General features: G+C 36.5%; 1 non-coding gene across 1 annotated transcript; it reads right to left on the bottom strand.

The window, feature by feature from the left end:
* Positions 1 to 4,553: 4,553 nt before the first annotated feature.
* LOC118151889 (U6 spliceosomal RNA) lies at positions 4,554 to 4,660 on the bottom strand. Its single transcript, XR_004740289.3, has one exon. It is a non-coding gene; the product is annotated as a U6 spliceosomal RNA (small nuclear RNA).
* Between the last annotated feature and the right edge of the window lie 15,768 nt (positions 4,661 to 20,428).

Genomic DNA, 20,428 nt, shown 5'->3' with positions numbered 1-20,428 from the left:
TAACAAGCTCTGAAATGGATCAGTAATAAATAGCCTACCAACCAAAAAAATCTCAGGATCAGATAGATTCACAGCTGAATTCTACCAGATGTATAAAAAGGAGCTGGTACTATTTCTACTAAAACTATTCCAGAAAATTGAGAAGGAGGGATTCCTTTATAACTCACTCTATAGGCAAGCATCATCCTGATAACAAAACCTGGCAGAGACACAACAAAAAAGAAAACTCAAGCCAATATCCTTGATAGACATTGATGCAAAAAATCCTCAACAAATATGGGCCAACCAAATTCAGCAGCATGTCAAGAAGTTTTCCATCACAGACAGGTAGGCTTTATCCCTGGGATGCACGGTTGCTTCAACATATGCAAATCAATAAATGTGATTTACCACATGAACAAAACTAAAGACAAAAAAACACATGATTATTTCAGTAGATTCAGTAAAAGCTTTCAATAAAAGTCAACACTCCTTTATATTAAAAATTCTCAATAAACTATTGAAGGAACATACCTCAAAATAATAGATCATCTATGACAGTCCCACAGCCAACATCATACTAAGTGAGCAAAACCTGGAAGCATTCCCCTTGAAAACCAGCAAGAGAAAAGGGTGCTCTCTTTCATCATACCTATTTAACATATTATTGGAAGTCTTGATAAGAGCAATGAGGTAAGAGAAAAAATTAAGGGGCATGGAAACAGGAAGAGAGGAAGTCAAACTATCCCTGTTTGCAGATGACATAATTCTATCTCTAGAAAACCTCATAGTCTGCCCAAAACTCCTCCAGCTGATGAACAACTTGAGCAGATTCTCAGGATACAAAATCAACAGACAAAAATCACTAGCATTTCTACATACCAACAACAGTCAAGGTGAGAGCCAAATCTCATTCACAATTGCCATTAAAAAGAATAAAGTACCTAGGACCACAGCTAAACGGGTAGATAAAAGATCTCTGCGAAGAGAACTACAAAGCAGTGCTCAAATCAGTCAGAGATGACACAAACAAATGGAAAACAATTTCATACGGATTCTTCCTCATGAATAGGAAGAATCAATATTGTTAACATGGCATACTGCTCCAAGCAATTTACAGATTCAACACTATTCCTATCAAACTACCAATAATATTCTTCACATAACTAGAAAATACTATTTTAAAATTCATATAAACCCAAGAAGGAGTCTGAAGAGCCAAGCAAAAAGAACAATGCTGGAAGCATCATACTACCTAACTCCAAACTATACTACTGGGCTACACTAACCAACTTACAACTAACTGATCTTCGACAAAGCTGACAAAAGCAAGCAACGGGGAAATGACTCCCTATTCAATAAATAGTGCTGGGATAACTGGCTAGCCATATGCAGAAGATTGAAACTGGACCCCTTCATTACAGCATATACAAAAATCAACATGAACTTGAGATGGATTGAAGACTTAAATATAAAACCAAAAACTATAAAAATGCTTTGGAAAACAACTTAGGCTTCTGGACAGCAAAATAAACTGCCAACAGAGTAAATAGACAACCTACAGAATAAGAGAAAACTTTCGCAAACTATGCATCAGCAGAAGTCTAATATCCAGTATCTATATGAAACATCAAAAATTTCAAGAAAAAAATTAAAAAGTGTGCAGAGAACATGAACAGACACTTCTCAAAAGAATGCATGCATGTGGCCAGTAAGAATGTGAAAAAAAGCTCTATATCACTGATCATTAGAAAAAAGCAAATCAAAACCACTATGAGATACCATCTCACACCAGTCAGAATGGCTATTAATGAAAAGTCAAAAAAATAACACATGCCGGCGAGGTTGTGAAGAAAAAGGAATACTTAGACATTGTTGGTGGGGGTGTAAATTAGTTCAACCTCTGTGGAAAGCAGTGTGGCAATTCTTCAAAGAGCCAGAAACAGGGGCCGGGCTCAGTGGCTCAAGCTTGTAATCCCAGCACTTTGGGATGCTGAGGTGGGTGGATCACGAGGTCAAGAGATCGAGACCAGCCTGGTCAACATGGTGAAATCCCATCTCTACTAAAAATACAAAAAATTTGCTGTGCATGGTGGTGCATGCCCGTAATCCCAGCTACTCAGGAGGCTGAGGCAGGAGAATTGCTTGAATCCAGGAGACGGAGGTTGCCATGAGCTGAGATGGCACCATTGTACTCCAGCCTGGGTAACAAGAGCAAAACTCAGTCTCAAAAAAATAAAAAAAGGGCCAGAAACAGAACTACAATTTGACCCAGCAATCCCATTGCTGGGTATGAACCAAAGGAATATAAATAGTTCTGTCATAAAGACACATGCAAGTATATGTTGACTGCAGCAGTAATCACAGTAGAAAAGACATGAAATCAACCTGAATGTCTGTCAGTGGTAAACTGGATAAAGAAAATATGGTACATATACACCAGGGAATACTATGCAGCCACAAAAGAGCCACAAAACAGATCATGTCCTTGGCAGGAACATGGATAGAGCTGGATGCCATTACCCTTAGCAAACTAATGCAGGAACAGAAAACTAAATACTGCATATTGTCATTTACAAGTGGGAGCTACATGATGAGACCCATGAACACACAGAAGGGAACAGCAGACACTAGGGCTACTGTGAGGGAGATCTACTGAGGGGGATCTGTGGGGATCACTCCCGTGTTAGGCCCCTAGGAAATGGGCCTCTCCATACGGTGAGCTTGAGCCTGGACACAGATCCCCGGTTGAGGGAGTCGAGCTGAGGGAAAGCAGGAACCGAGAGAGGGACTATGTTATTCAAAATAATTAACAGACATTACTTTATGGATATGAGGACTTGGGAGGCATTGTGTCCACTTTCGGCTCCCTATGGTTTATTGCTTCATTGTGTTCATTTTGGATCCTTGATACATTTGTTTTAAAATATTAACTTAAGTATTTACTTGGCATAACTTACTGGGCGTAACTTACTTACCTTGACTTAGTGGGCATAACTTACTTACCTTGACTTACTGGGCGTAACCTACTTACTGGGCTTAACTTATTTACTGGACATAACTTACTTAGTGGACTTAACTTGCTTACATTTTGACTTAAGTATTTTGATCTGATGTAAACAACATTAAAGAAAACTATACAATGGAACCTATTGCAAAAATAAAATTGCTGCATGGACATAGCTCATGTGGCCCTCCAGACCTCGCTCTTTTCTTTCTCCTTTTTTTCTGGCGCATGCTGTCTTCCAGGTTTGGGACCCTCACCAGACGAGATTCCCGGGCTCGAGTTCAGTTCACAACACTACTGTAGGATGGGTGGTGGGAGAAGGAACAGGAGCAGGAAACATACATGATTGGCACTAGGCCTAATACCTGTGTGATGAAATAGTCTGTACAAAAAAACCCATGACACGAGTTTACCTGTATTACAAACCTGCACACATACCCATGATCCTAAAATAAATTTTTTTTAAAGCGCTCATTGGCCAGTCTGAATGGCACATATGTAAATACAAATAAACGGTGATAAAAGCAATGATAAAAATATATCCAATATCCAGTAAGAACATGTTTATTTATTCAAGAATGTATTTAAAGTTGCTCATAATATGAAATAAAAGGTAAAATGAATAATAGAGTAAATCCAGAAGAAAAAAATAACTTTGCATAGATAACTTGAAGTAAGCAGTATATGGGTATACAGAATACATAGTTAAGGTCTAGAAAAATGGCTGAATAAGCATTTGGCCTCTAAGCTTTCTGGAAGGTAAGCAAAAATTAGAACATAATCAATTACACTATTTATATTATCTCCAAAGAAAAGAAAATGAACCTATTCCTAGTGCTGAAATGAAAGTTTTTCCTTGTAGGGATCAAAATAGAACAACGTGCCATCCTCAACAACATCCACATATTAATTTGACTTCATAGAGCTATTTCTTATAGTGGCTGCTAGCATGGACCAATGATGACATAATGCCAGATTACATACAATAAAAGCAGTTTTACAAGAGGACAGACCATATAGTCCAGATGTGTAAATTTCTGCTTGTGAAGCTTATTCCTAGGATATTTCTTTGTATCTATAGGAACACATGGACTATATATCACTCAGGCAATCCTTTGCAAATTTATGTTGCCCAACCAAGCATGTGATGAGTATTAAGCAACAACGAGTTCAAGGTTACAGTCCTTTACAATCACTTATGGAACAGCTATTTCTGTCTACTGATTAAATAATGAAAATGCTTAACTCCCTCTGGGGTTAAGTTCAGAGGAAAGGGACTATGGAACTTGGGCTGTTTTTAAAAATTGTGATAAAATACACACATCATGAAATTTATCTTGACCATTTTTGTGGGTACTGTTCGATGACATTGGGGACATTCACATTGTTTTTTTACTAATCCACCCCCACGGAACTCTTTTTATCTTACAAATCTGAATCTCTGTGCTTATTATACAATAACTCCCCATTACTCCCTCCCTTGGTCCCCAGCAGCCACCATTTTTATCTCTATCTCTATGAATTTGACTACCCTAGGTATCTTCATAAAAGTAGAACCGTACAGCATAAAAATACAGAATACTTCATGAATTTGCACATCATTCTTGCTCAGGTGCTATCCTAATTGCCTCTCTGTTGCTCTAATTTTAGTGTATGTACTACTCAAGAAATCACTTTGGCTGGTTTTGGAGAGAAGGACAGGAGCTCATCTGTAGAAAAGCTCCTGTATGAGGCAGGATGGTATAGTAATACTATTTTCCTTGCACCTGCAGATTTGAGACAAGAAGGAACAGGAAAGGAGATGAGGTTAAAAAGACAGGAAGAAACCGAAGTCTAAAGGGCTTTGTAAACCATATTTAATTAAGAGCTTGGACTTATAGACAATAAAAATGGAATAGGGAATTGAAATTTATATTTAAGAAAAATAATTCCAGGGAAAAAGAAAGGAGGCCTGGAAGAGGACAAAATCTAAGAAAGACCAATTAGAAGGCAATGGCAAATATCTAGACAAGGTTTTCCTTCTTCCTCACCTCCCAGCTCACCAATATGTTAGAGTGGGAATTATGGAATTGTATAGAACATGGGGAGATTTATGTCTGTGCTTCTCATGTCCTTACTTCCCATTTTCTGTTCCAAGCTCAGAAGAAAACTTTGGACATTTTAGAAAATCTTATATGTCATTAACTAGCAAAAAAAACAAACAACCCCATTAAAAAATGGGCAAAAGATATGAACAGACACTTCTTTAAAGAAAGTATGGCCAGGCATGGTGGCTCAAGCCTGTAATCCCAGCACTTTGGGAGGCGAGGCAGGTGGATCACGAGGTCAGGAGTTCAAGACCAGCCTGGCTGAGATGGTGAAACCTCATCTTTACTAAAAACACAAAAATTAGCTGGGCATGGTGGTGGGTGCCTATAATCCCAACTACTCGGGAGGCTGAGGTAGAGAACTGCTTGAATCAGGGAGGTGGAGGTTGTAGTGAGCTGAGATTGCTCCACTCCAGCCAGGGCGACAGAATGAGACTCCATCTCGAAAAAATAATAAAATAATAAAACATACACATGACCAAAAAACATATGAAAAAATACTCAACATGGACTAATCATTTGAGAAATGCAAATTAAAACCACAATGAGATACCTTCTTACACTAGTGAGAATGGCTCCTATTAAAAATTCAAAAAGTAGCAGATGCTGGTGAGGTTAAGGAGAAAAGGAATTGCCTATACACTGCTGGTGGGAATGTAAATTAGTTCAGCTATTGTGGAAATCAGTGTGGTGATTTCCCAAAAAAACTTAAAACAGAAGTACCACTGGGCTGAGCAATCCCATTATTGGATATGTATATCCAAAGGAATAGAAATTGTTCTGTCATAAAGAAACATGCATGCATGTGTTCATTGTGGCACTATTCACAATAGCAAACACATGGTATCAACCCAAGTGCCCATCAACAGGACACTGGATAAAGAAAATGTGATGCATATTCACCATGGAATACTATGCAGTCATTTAAAAGAATAATATGATGCCCTCTGCAGCAACATGGAGAGAGCTGCAGGCCATAATCCTAAGCAAACTAACAGAGGAACAGACAACCAAATACCACATGTTCTCACTTGTAAGTGCAAGCTAAACATTGAGTACAAAGGGACATAATTTGTTGGGTTGTCTGTTGGTGACAACAGACACCAGGGCCTACTTGAGGTGGAGAGTGGAGGAGGAAGAGAATCAAAAAATTACCTATCAGGTACTGTGCTTCATAAATGAGTGACAAAATAATTTGTACACTGAATCTCCACAACAAGCAATTTACTTAACATTAAACTTGCACATATACCCCAGAACCTAAAATAATTTTTTTTTTTAAAAAAGAAACTCTTATATTTCAGCAAAGAATCTAGAGAAGCCAAAGTCTAAAATGCACATTTTAATCCAGGAGAGCACTTCTGCAGTGGCATTTATCCCAACTGACCTGCCTCATTCCCTACCTCACATTATTTGTGTAGCAAGTGATGTGTACTAAGTCATTACTTTATAGCTTTTCTGGAATCCTATGTGAATCATTTTTAATACAATTCAATTATACTTAAGAAAATGGAATCTAAATATTGAAAGAAATGTGTTTTCCCTTCATAAGAAGCTTTCTGACTTTATACACCCTAAAGATCCCCTAATAATTAGGATGAGGGCAGAGGCTCTAGAATTTGACTTATAGTCTTGGGCTTAAATGCTGCTACTTTATCTCATTTAGTGGTCTGTAAGTTCTTCATAGCACACAGCTCTCAAGGAGCACTCTCTCTCAAAACACTTCAATGGCCAATACCTAAGGCATCATGTATGAAGTCGCTGTTACTGCCAACGAGAGATCGTTCCAGACAATGTTTCTACCTGGGATGCTTTCCCTCACCCTATTTTCATATGTGAAATCATAACCATTCTTTAAGAACAATGCAAAGAAGAAAACTGTAAATCTTTCCCCAAAAAAGGTACTGGACATGCTATCTTCACTATCTGAAGTCCAGTTGGATTTTATTTCAATCTTTTCCATAGCACCATCTTAGTCCTCAATGTTTTATTTTAAAATTACTTGAGAACGGAGATAATGTTATAATTGTACTTGAATTCTTTACTTGCATATAAGAAAGAATAAATATTAAATAATCAGTGCTTATGCATTCAATAAAGAGTTGTTGGAGTCCTATTAGATGCCAAATACTTGGTTAGGCATTAGAAATACACCAATGAATACGAAATAATCTCTGAACTCAAGAAATCTCAGTGCAGATGGAAGATTCCTCAGAAATGTTTTAGAGCATGAAAAGGACATTTTGAGCAAAAGTTAAGAAGGCACATCTAGAGTCTTAAGAATTCTGAAAAGGGCTAGAATTTAAAAATGCATTGCAATATCTAATTTTTGCTGCCAACAGTGTTTCCTCAGGTGGAAAAAAGAATTCTTCTTAAAATAACAGGAAACTAAATTATAAAAAGGCACATTTCAACTTAAAGTAAGGACTGCTTTTTAGGAATCAGAGCATCTCCACATTAAAATTAGTTGCTTTGTAAAAATGAAGAGCTATGGATTATATTAGAAATCTAGACAACTGCTGTATAAATGTATAAGTTTAATGTAGAAGAAATCATTGTAAGGAATAAAAAGTTTGAGTTGAAAATCTTAAAGACTCTAATTCCAAGATCTATTAATTTCATGTAAGAATAATAAGAGCATCTCATTATATGCACATAAGGATAATATGGATTTTTATGTCTTAAGCTGAATGTATTATTGAAAATGGATGCTTTTGAAACTCTAACAGAATTATTCACAAAACTTATTCTTCACTTTCCAAATATCATGAACTATGACTTTCATTTGCTAAGACCTATAAGCCTATTAAATGTCTGTGTGTGTGTATGTGTGTGTGTGTGTAGAATATCCTAGTGATGCTCCCATTAAATTGGCATTACTCAATAAATGGAGGATCTTAAATCAATCATAGTTGCTGCAGAGTAACTTGGTCTTCTAATGTTTTAGCATAGAGGCCAAAAACCATTATTTTGCCAAGTAATTGTCCAAAGGTTAAGCCAGATTATCTGGAAACCTGAACATTAAGTATGTTAGGAAAGAAAGCATAGGAATTTCTTATGCTTTTGTGCTAATCTTCTCAAATTCCCTTTTCCAAGTGATTAAGTATCAAGGAACCAGATTCCCTGGAAATGCATAGCTGAATGAAGAGAATTAAAATGGAGAAAGAAGAAAAAATAACTGCAACTGAAATCTCTTACTTAAAAACATCCTAATACAATATTTACAGAAGTGTTCCAAGTGGCCTGTTAGCACAGTAGTTAAGGTATAGAAGTGTTCCAAAATACTCCAAAAGTAAAAAAAAAAAAAAAAAAAAATGGATGGAATACTTAAAAATTCTCACTTCTATGTCTTCCCACTGTTAAAAGTCTTCCTCCGCTCTCTGCTCCATTCCATCCAACCTGCCATTACTCAAGTCCTAATCATGAATACCTGGACTACTGTAGTCCTACACTCTTTCACAATAACACCAAACACATATAGCCTTAAAAACACAAATCTGGTCTTGTAATCAAGCTCTTTTACAAGCATTTTGCAAGAGGAAACTGAAGTTTAATGAAGTTTAAATTGGTGATCACGATCGGGGGATCTGAGCACTAGGCTGGAGCTAGAGCTCAAGCATGGTTCTTCCTTCAAAACTATTTTACCTCTCACATTGTCTTCCAAGGTATTGTTATGTATATTATGGATACTAATAGAATAATTCTACCTCAATGATACAGTAAAATTTGCATAGAATATTGGGACTATATTCATAGACAGAAAAGCTGTCAGTTCAAAATTTCATTCACAAAGTACATAAAATCTATTCAACAAAGTTGTGCTGCAAAACAATTGCTCCTAACACATAATTTACCAGTATTTATAACCATTCCCTCTATTTGACTGTCTATATATTTAAATCTCTCTTATACATGCATCAAGAAGCATTTTGATTTTCAGCCAACACATAGTTTAACAGATTGCTTAAATATATTAAAGAAAAATATTTTTATTAAGATTAATGCTGTGTGTGTTTTCTTTATACCACATAAAAGTTACCTAATGTAGATGACAGGGTGCTGGATGCAGCAAACCACTATGGCATGTGTATACCTATGTAACCAACCTGCATGCTCTGCACATGTACACCAAAACTTAAAGTATAATAAAAATAAATAAATAAATAAAACCACGATGACATTGAAAATTGTAACTATTACTTAAGGTGGAAAATAAAGAGTATAAAAATTTCCATTTTCTGCTTTTCCTTTTAGTTCTCGTTTTATTTTCATATTAAAATTGTCCAAATTCTACATTGAAAATTTAATAATGAACTTGAGTAACTTTGCTAAAATGTTAATATATGCAAAGTTACAACAAGAAAAAAGTAGAATATAGGAATATTTTGATTTTTAGTTTGGCAAGATCTGAAAGAAATTCTGTTATGCAATTCTCACATAAGAATTATTAGACATATTGCAAACGTCTTAGAATAAAATAAACTGAATATAAAGAAAACAAAATTACAATGTTTATCTTTACTTTCAGATATCTGATGCTTCTAAAATGTATAAATAATATTAAAATTAAAAGTTAAATTTTCTGATAGAAAGTTAATATAAGCACAATTCTTTAAAATTCCACTTTTGTGCAACACACAGCTAACTTTTAATCTTTAACATTTTCTTGTTTTTCTATATTATCGCTAAAGTGCAACACAAATGCTCAAAGTTGTTTTTAAAATTAGCCAATGAGCTGTATTTTATAGTAAATAATGTGTAATTAAATTTGAAGTTATATAAGCATACACTCGCTAATATCAAAACATGTTTATGGCTTGGATGCTATCATTCACTTTACTTCTTGCTAATTTGAATAATAAAATGCTTGAAACATGGTCTTGAAAATTTTAGGTAGATATGAATGTAAAACTGCCTAACAGCCAGGAATAAAAACCTGCCATCGATGCTGACTATTTCCATTATCTAAAATACTGAACTAAACCCAGCACATATTGTAAACTGTTTTTGTTCTTCTTTTTAGGAGAGTTGTTAAAAGTGAAATAACCAGGCGGCCCTATCTTAGGTAAGACCGTTTCGGCTTGGAAACAAAGCTCTCTCTCGATGAACTAGGTTCATTTCATATTTGTATAATACCCTGGAAGAAATTAGGTTTCAATAAAGTCCATTTTTGTCACTGCATGTAGCAATGAATATCACACCCAGCAGGGCACAGTGGCACCTGGCTGTCCAGACCCCAGTGTAGCACAAACCATCTGGGGGTAATTACAACAAGGTATTCTTTAAGGACCAGATGGGACCAAGGAACAGAAGCCCCTACCCCTCCCAGTCATTTACAACATAATTCCTTTCAATGATATACTTAATCCTCCCACCAGCTATGCCTTTCAGCTTGCTGTTGTCACTGTTCCTTTATGTAAATTCAGTTGCAAGACCGAGAAAAAGAGGGGGTGAGAGAGAGAGTACAAGAAAAAAAAAGGGAAAGGGTGAGAGAGAGCCACTGGTGCCTGTAGGGACCAAAGGAAATTATTCATCCCTAAATTGTTTTCACCACAGCAAGTACAGTAACAAATTTTTTTTAAAAAAAGGACTGAAATTATCCTAAAGAAGGTCAATGTGACAGCGCTGTGTGGCACCAGCTGAGGTTTACTCAGCCACCTGTTAGCTAGAAAGCTCTCTGCACACGCTTATGATGCATTTAACCAGTTTAAAGGGTCTTTATTGACAGGCCAGCCACCTCCATTCAGCAGGCTGGAGCCATAGGCCTGCTTTGTGGTCATATGTGGCACACAAGCCTTAATTTAATTATGCTGTAAGCCTATCCAATCTGCATCACTGCCCTTTCACTTTTGTGCCATTTGTCTTGTGTGTTGTAAAGAATTTTATTTTGAAGAGGGAAAGGCACCCTTCAACCCAGTTGTCTTTATTTTTCATTTAAGGTTGTGCCGCAGGTGCGCCGCCACCTTTCAACTCCCGAAATGTATTCATCTTTAAGTGATATTTTAGAGGGAAGCAGTATTTATTGTTTGGTGACATGGCTTTGTGGGTGTTTCTGATTTTTATTTTTTTTTAATTAGGTATATGTTCAAACTCGCCAACACACCAACAAAGAGTCTCCAAACTTGAGTGTTAAAAATTGAAAAGAAGAAACAGAAAGAAAAGCATACATGACAAATGAAAATGATAATTATTAGCTTTGTTTTGCATTTTTTTTTATTTAAAAAGAAATGTATTTCTTAGAGTGAGCATATTTTAAATTTTAAATTTTGGGTTTTTCTCAAGTGTCTGACACAAAATATGAATATCTGTATTTATGAGTGAGGCTCAGTGATGCTATGGTGCTTGAAAATTTCTAATATAAGTTTCATATAAGATTATTAAATATATCAGGTCTGCTCACATTATTTTGTATTTTGGTACTTTGAATTTTCCATAACTTGGACCAGTGCATATCATTGTTTGATGCTTGGCTTTTTCATAATAATGCATGGACAATGAAAACATAAGGATAGATTTCCCAAAGTCAACTCTAATGTTTATTTTTATATCATATTTTTCTTAAATTAAAAGTCTGCCTCTTTTAAGCATGCTTAAATTAGCATGCAATATTGCAATAATATAGAAATGTGATAACCAACCAAGCCTACTCCCTCGAGTTCCTGTGTTTATATTGAGAGTATGGATCATTCTAAATCAATGTTCCCCCAAATCATTAAACAACTTATTATGAGAATTGAAGGGACTTCAAAGGAAAGAGAGAAGAATCTTCTTTGTTAGGTAATATCTATTTTCTTCCAAAGTCAAAGAAAGGACAATAGTGCTAGATTAGTCACTAAAGTTATTGAGTGAGTTATCAGTTTTCATCATGGCAATTTCAATGTGTCTTTCATATGGAAGTTTCCATCTCTTTTAAATTACTGGATCAAAACCACAAATATGAAGCATTTGAAGGAGCTCAAGATACCTTAATTGGCAAGAGAAAATAAAAATACTTGTATCTGATCCTCATAATAAAGCGCATTTTAAAAACTACTTTTTACTCATATAAATTTAATGTATGTGTATCTCTCAGAAATTCTATGCCCATTTCCTTTGTGTTTTCCTATGGGGTTGCATTTTAAAAATGAGAAAAACTATGGGTTAATAGAGGCTAAATGGCTTGCCTAAGAACTCAAAATTCTTCCGATTTCTGAGGGTTCTTTCCATTACACCATGAAGACTTTATATGACTATCTTATAAGCTTTATGATTTGTATCCTTCTGTGCATGTATATGTATTTAATGTATGTGTATCTCTCAGCAATTCTATGACAATTTCCTTTGTGTTTTCCTATGGGATTGCATTTTATAAATGAGAAAAACTAAGGGTAAATAGAGGCTAACTGGTTTGCCTAAGAGCTCAAAATTCTTTTGATTTCTAATTGAGGGTACTTTCCATTACATCATGAAGACTTCATATTACTATTTCATGAACTTTATGATTTTTACCCATTTATGCAATTTTCTGTATATATTAGAGATATGCACTGCAACATATATATACAAGAAATTGCACAGATGCATAAGCTTATCAATATATGATAAATTTATCAATACCTGTATACATCAAGTATACTCTATGTACTCTAACATATATGTATATATGTATATATGTATATATATACACATAACTACACTCTAGGTACTCTAACATATATAGACATAACATATATATAAGTACATATGTACATACATTGATAAGCATATCAATATTCTGTGAAGTAGAAATAACAACTGAACTTATGAAAGTCTAGAATCACATCAAAACAATGAGAAGAATGACCCAAATGTGTTATATTAAAAAATCATTGCTAAGATTGAGACATATTTCTTTGGCCACTTTTAACCCCTTGAATAGAATTTTGAAGTTAAAAATAGCCAATAAAATATGTCTAGTTTTACAATGTTTTATGTTAATCACATAACCTGTTTGCACTTTGTATCTCTCTACATAATAACACAAAAAAATTTGAGAGTTCATTTTGTAAGGACTTCAGCATCCTGGAATTCAGGTTAAAATATTCTTGATATAAATGTAAGAACACAGGTTTTAAAACATTTTAGAAGAGAAGTAGTACAGGAAGTTAGTTTCATTATAGAAATCTATACTTTTCCAAATTTCAAACATACCATATTGCTTTTGAAATAATGTCATCTGTAATGTAATAACTGCATTATTATATGCCAAATGAATTTCTGTTAAAATTTAACTTCCCATTATATTTTTATTAGCAGATCACACAATAAAATGGAATTATATAATGTTTATGTTAAATTCTCACTTTCTAGTAAAAACTATGCAAATATTCCTTTCTGCAAATACTTCATTCAAGGAAATATTGAAGAAAAAAACAATTTAGAGGCTGGTGCAGTGGCTCATGCCTATAATCCCAGCACTTTGGGAGGCAGAGGCAGGTGGGTCACAAGGTCAGGAGTTCGAGACTAGCCTAGCCAATATGGTGAAACCTCGTCTCTACGAAAAATAGAAAAATTAGCATGGTGGTGAGGTGGAGGTTGCAGTGAGCTGAGATCTTGGCACTGCACTCCAGCCTGGGCAACAGAGTGAGACTCCATCTCAAAAACAAACAAACAAAACAAAGTAAAAAACCACACAACAACAACAAAAATGTAGAAAAACTAAAATGGTAATAGCTAATAACCATAACTATCTATGTACAAGTACATATATTTAAGAATCCAAACTTGATTTAGCCCAGTAAACCAAAAGACTAAATAACAATTTTGGAAATTTGTTACTGAATGGCTAATATTCACCAAAGATGTTAAAAGCTGAAATTTGAAAAAAGATAATAATAACAAGTTTACCATACTTTTGATATTTTACTCATCATTTACAAAAAGTCTCTTGCCTAAGGATTTATAAGGAAAAAACTCACACAGCAGAAAACTGGTTACTTTCACATGTAGTGAAACATAATTTTAGCTTTGCATCCAATTCTTGTCCAACACAATGGTGCCATCTCAGAATAAAATGTGCTTTAGAAAAAATTATCACTATAGTTGTCAATAAAATTTTCAAGCACACTTGATGGCCACCGAATGAGGATGTATGTGTAAACCAATAATGTAGTTTGAATTAAAATAAGCAATCTCTTTACTAACTTTTCTCACCCTAAATATGCATAAAGCTATTTGTCCTTCTTGTTTCCAAAATTTATTTAGAAAATACAAAAGATTGTTATTTGTTTGTTCATTTTGCCAACGTCAATTCTAATATCAAGAAATGTCAGCATGGGCCGGGCGTGGTGGCTCAAGCCTGTAATCCCAGCACTTTGGGAGGCCAAGGCGGGTGGATCACGAGAGATCGAGACCATCCTGGTCAACATGGTGAAACCCCGTCTCTACTAAAAATACATAAAATTAGCTGGAAACGGTGGCACGTGCCTGTAATCCCAGCTACTCAGGAGGCTGAGGCAGGAGAATTGCCTGAACCCAGGAGGCGGAGGTTGCGGTAAGCCGAGATTGCGCCATTGCACTCCAGCCTGGGTAACAAAAGCAAAACTCTGTCTCAAAAAAAAAAAAAAAAAAAAGAAAAGAAAAAAAAGAAATGTCAGCATGATGTCATTGGGTTTAGAGGAAAAGTAAAAAGCTGAGTCAACTAGCTTGTTCTGTGTGCGGAATGCCGAAGAGTGGTTTCTGTAATCTTTCTTCTTGAATTCACCATTTAAACATTATCTGGCAAAGTTGTGCTAACATTTTTGTTGCTATGATCAACATGGTTTGGTTTGGTCTAGTACCTAAAAGCAGTAAGTAATATACAGTTATCTAAACTAAAGAATAAAGACAAGCTACTTCTTTTTTTTAATTTTTTTTATTATTTTATTTTCTTAGTGCATTTTAGGTTTTGGGGTACATGTGAAGAACATGCAAGATTGTTCCATAGGTACACACTGCATGTTCTTCACATGTACCCCAAAACTGCATGATTTGGTGCCTTCCTCCCCATCACCTATATCTGGCATTTATCCCCATGCTATCTCTCCCCAACTCCCCATCCCCCGCTGTTCCTCCCGTATTTCCCCCCAATAGAAGCCAGTATGTAGTGCTTCCCTCCCTGTGTCCATGTGTTCCCATTGTTCAACACCCGCCTATGAGTGAGAACATGCGGTGTTTGATTTTCTGTTCTTGTGTCAGTTAACTGAGAATGATGGTTTCCAGGTTCATCCATGTCCCTACAAAGAACACGAACTCATCATTTTTTATGGCTGCATAATATTCCATGGTGTATATGTGTCACATTTTTCCTGTCCAGTCTATCATCGATGGGCATTTGGGTTGATTCCAGGTGTTTGCTATTGTAAACTGTGCTGCAATGAACATTCATGTGTATGTATCCTTATAGTAGAACGATTTATAATCTTTAGGATATATACCCAGTAATGGGATTGCTGGGTCAAATGGAATTTCTATTTCTAGGTTCTTAAGGAATCACCACATTGTCTTCCACAATGGTTGAACTAATTTGCACTCCCACCAACAGTGTAAAAGTGTTCCTATTTCTCCACATCCTCTCCAGCATCAGACAAGCTACTTCTCATTAACACAAGGGGAGATAACAATAGCAGCATGAAAGCTAGAAGACTGATGAAATAATCTCACACCTATCATTTATTCTTATTTCTCTACCACCCTACATTCCCCGATGACCTTAGCTAGTTGAAAGAGAAAAGTGATAGGTCAGTGATAAATTATTTTCCAAGGAAACCTCCTGGACATCCTCCTGTTTTTTCCTAAAATGAATAGTAGATTCCTGTTAGTTCAACCTGCCACTCTGGAACAATTTTATTAAATAATATTAGAGTTTCGGATTAGCACCAGAAGTCAACCACTATTAAATATGCTAATGTTTCTTTGCATTAAGTAAAAAGAAAAAGAATAAAACATAACCGTCTTACTAGAGTGAGATGTTATAAATGCACACAAATGAGAGAATGGAATGCATAGCTTTGTAGGATTGTGCATTTATTGGCTTTGGCATTCTGGAGAGTGTTTGCAGATGCTGACGTGTGCACGTCATGTCAGAAACGTACATATGTCAGAAATGTACATGTATCTTCATGATGCAGAAGACATTAGCACCAAAAGATTAACTTCAGATTTCAATTACATATTTATTAATTATACTACACTTAGTGCAGATTGATAACCATTTAAACAAAATTATTTAATCATTTGTACTCCTGCAGCTTCACTGTACAAATAAATAAACTGAACTTAGAGAACTAAGTCATTTACCCAAACTCACATTGGGAACAAGGGTGAAAAGGCATTTGAATAGAAAGATGTCTGGGTTCTGAGATGGTGCCGTTAACGCCCATATTATACAGTTATGCCAAAAACACAAGTGCCAGGAGTTAAACATATGCTACATAATAACTGTATGACATGTTTGCTGTACTCATATATTTGCAAATTCTTTTTCCCTTTCAGTTATTATGATCACTGTTAGAAGTAGTTATGAAATCTGAAAATCGTTACTGAGGTCACACCTGGTTATAAGAGGAATAGATGATTACCTATAGTTTTAGTAGTTTCCTGATGTATCTGCCCCACACTGTCTGAAATGCTACCTAGTACAAATCAATCAGCTCCCTCTCTTGAACTGAAAATTATTATTTCTATTAGAGTAAGGCTCTCCATTTTGTTTAAGTATTTCTATACCTGCAACAAATAGAAACTTGAATAAATGTGTAGTAACTTAAGGAACAAACTATTTAATTTAATTATATTTTTTGTTAACACTTCTGGGTGAATAAGCCAGAATGGAGTTTCTTTTGGGTTTTTCAGAATGAGGAAAATAGGGAAAGGCAGGCCAAGTGGAATAGCACGCAGGTGGTTCAGCACGGTGTGAAGGAGCATGTCAGCACACGCTGAGGGAGCAAAGAGGGGACAACTTAAAAGACAACAGGGAAATGCCAATGATTATGTTTCTTCTCTTTTTATTCTGCAATGGTTTTCTGGCCTTGGTGGAGACTTCTGGCAATCTCATCATAAATTCCAGGAAGCACATTAACTTATTAACTTGTAGTACTTAGTGTGGACTTGTCTAACAGAGCTGTCCAGGTTTAACTGTACTTTCCATTTTTTTTTTTTTTCGAGAAGGAGTTTCACTCTTGTTACCCAGTCTGGAGTGCAATGGCACGATCTCGGCTCACCACAACCTCCGCCTCCTGCGTTCAGGCAATTCTCCCGCCTCAGCCTCCCGAGTAGGTGGGATTACAGGCATGTACCACCGTGCCCAGCTAATTTTTTGTATTTTTAGTAGAGACTGGGTTTCACCATGTTGACCAGGATGGTCTTGATCTGTTGACCTAGTGATCCACCTGCCTCGGCCTCCCAAAGTGCCGGGATTACAGGCATGAGCCACTGCGCTCGGCCTTAACTTTACTTTTCTATCTTCATTGTCACCCCTTCTTGATTAAGTTAAGAAACATTCTGGCCTTTGTCTGATGGCTTTTTTATACAACTGCCAAATTTTCATGGATTTCTTCCATATTGTGGTCATATATGCACAGCATGAGAGAGAAGATATTATATTATGATATCAGCACTAACAACACAACTGAAATACGTTACATGCTGACTCTATGCCAAGCACTCTGCTAAGTCCTTCACATTGTATTTTCCAAGAAGCCTAGAAGAGATTTTATTATTATCTCAGTCTTACCAATAAAAAAGATGAGATTGACATAATTGGCCAAAAGATCACATATCCAGAAACTAGCACAACCAGAATTTGAATCCAAATAGTCTCCCTCCAGAACTACGCTCCTCTGTCAGCCTGTCTGCCCATACGTTCACTAGTTAGTTAATAAATGGACTCATCAAAACCATTAAACACTTAGTATGTTTTTGGAATTGTGCTAAACCCTAGAGAATATAAAAAGAAATGAAACAATTTCTACCTCTGCTAGTCTGGACATCTTTGTGGAGAATATACTCACAGGAATCTAGAAGAATGAATAAGGAAGTAACAAAATGTAGAGTCGGTGGACACAAATATAGGCAGGTGAAAGATTGTACAAAGGAATCAAAACAAAGAGTGGCTACCCTGGTCTACCCCAAGCCTTTCCTGCAATGCACCCTTTCTTTCTGCAGATATACCCTTTCCTTTACTTGTGCTGATTGAAAATATTCATCTCCCCAAACTCATTCAAAATCCTCTGTCTCTTGAGACGGTCTTTGCAATTCTCACTATTGAGATGATTCTGGATTCTCGCCCTCCTGTCTGGCTCTTATTTTAATTTAGTTGACAGTATGATAACTTCTGGGTCTGTTTTATTCCCTGTCTCAAGCAGATTGAAGCATTAGACAGCCTCTTCCTCATGGCCCTTCCTCTCACTATAGGCCCCAGCTCCCATGGTTGGGCTTATACCTAAATATTCCTCTGCCTGATACACTTCTCTCCCTAACCTCGGCTTTTTTTTTTTCCTCCAAGTCTTCAAGTTCTCCTTTAAGAATCACTTCTTCCAGTAACCCTTCTTTTTCTTTTCTTTTCTTTCTTTCTTTTTTTTTTTTTTTTTTTGAGATGGAGTCTCACTCTTTTGCCCAAGCTGGAGTGCAGTGGTGTGATCTCGGCTCAACTGTAACCTCTACCTCCTGGTCTCAAGTGATTCTCCCACCTCAGCCTCCTGAGTAGCCCAGCTAACTTTTTGGTATGTTAGCGGAGCTGGGGATTTACCATGTTGGCGAGGGTGGTTTCGAACTTCCGAGCTCAGGCAATCTGCCTGCCTCAGCCTTTCAAAATGCTGGGCTTACAGGTGTGAGCCACCATGCCCAGCCCCAGTAAACCTTCTTTATTACTGCAGACTCTGTCAGATGGCCCTTGTTTGTGCTTCCGTAACACCCACTGTAATCCCCTCCATCGCAGGTAATGCCCTGTACTATCATGTATCATGGCCGGATTACTCTTCCGTATTCCCCACTAAGACTGTTCACTCAGACATTAGGGTAGGAAGAGTTTCTGTCACGTTCATATAGCATGAGAGTTACAGATATGAGTTGAACGAACACATGAATGAATGCTTTGTTGAAGTTGGCTGCTCCCTTTCTCAAGGAGGGAAGCCCAGATTGAAGGGTGTGAGTGGGAGAACCATGTGAGGGTGATAGGCTAGAGATGAGAAGATGAGATGCTGTAAAAGATACTATTCAGTTAAGAAATGCTACATTAATATCTGTGTATCCTCAATTTGTGACCATTAAGGAGACCAGTCAGGACCCTAACAAATAGAGTATTTCCCAGGTACCTTTTAGTAACTGTCAGCATCCGCAGACTGCTTTTCCCATCTTAGGGTCTCAGTTCTGTCCTCTTCTTTTGCTAAAGAAGTGCCTACATGACATCCTACAGTCACTGGGAAACAGAATCACTCTAGCTTAGTGCTTTAAGGACTGGTTCCAAATCTCCCTGGTGTGAGATTCCGACAAGATGAGGAAAGATCTTTGAACCTCAAAGCTTGTAACCCAACTGGTACACAAAAATGCCCTCTTTCTCCACAGCTTGCTTTTAACATCTCCAAAATACCAGGGAAATCTGTTATTTTTGCCTATCCAATTTCTTCTAGTACCATCACCTTCTCGGAGGACTACTGCCCATCTCTTGGTTAAAGACATCACCCAAATTCGACTTCCTGAAACTTAATCTTGAGGAAAGTGTCACAAAAATGAAAATCTTTCAGAATTCAGTGGAGCCCTGAAGATAATGGTGAGATTTGGGCAAGTTACTTAATTTCTCTATGCCTCAATTTCCTTATAGGAATAATGCTAATAGTACCTATCATAGTGCATTGTGGTGTGGATTACAGATGCTAATATATGTAACACTTAGAACAGGGCCAGGTACGGAAAAAGTGCTAAGTAAGTGTTATCAATATATAATGTAGCTATTTAAGTTTTGAAGCTGCTATGTTCTTGTTCATTATTTGGCCTGGCTGTGCAGTTTCTCCTTCAGCTTTCTGGGTTACTCCAATTCCCTTCCAACGAAAATGCTTTTTAGCTGAAATTGGCCTGAGTTGGTTTGTGTTGCTTGCCGCCAGAAAACCCTAATGGCTGTTTCTCTCACACACCATAGGCCTTTTCTGCCCAAAGTGTTTATTAGACCCAAGAGAGCAATAACCATATATTATTAATGTCTCCATCATCTAGGACACCAAGAGTGCTGCGTTGTATGTAGAAATACTCATTTCAGTGACTAGAAGACCAAAGACATGAATAATACCACTGACCTCTTTTTTAAGGGCTTTACCACATTTTTTCTTAGCAATAAAAATCTGAACTAAGAGCATCATGATCTCCTTCA

The sequence above is a fragment of the Callithrix jacchus genome, chromosome 2 (assembly GCF_049354715.1).
Source record: "Callithrix jacchus isolate 240 chromosome 2, calJac240_pri, whole genome shotgun sequence".
In the NCBI taxonomy this organism is placed as follows: domain Eukaryota; kingdom Metazoa; phylum Chordata; class Mammalia; order Primates; family Cebidae; genus Callithrix; species Callithrix jacchus.
This window is presented reverse-complemented; position numbering and strand designations above follow the sequence as displayed.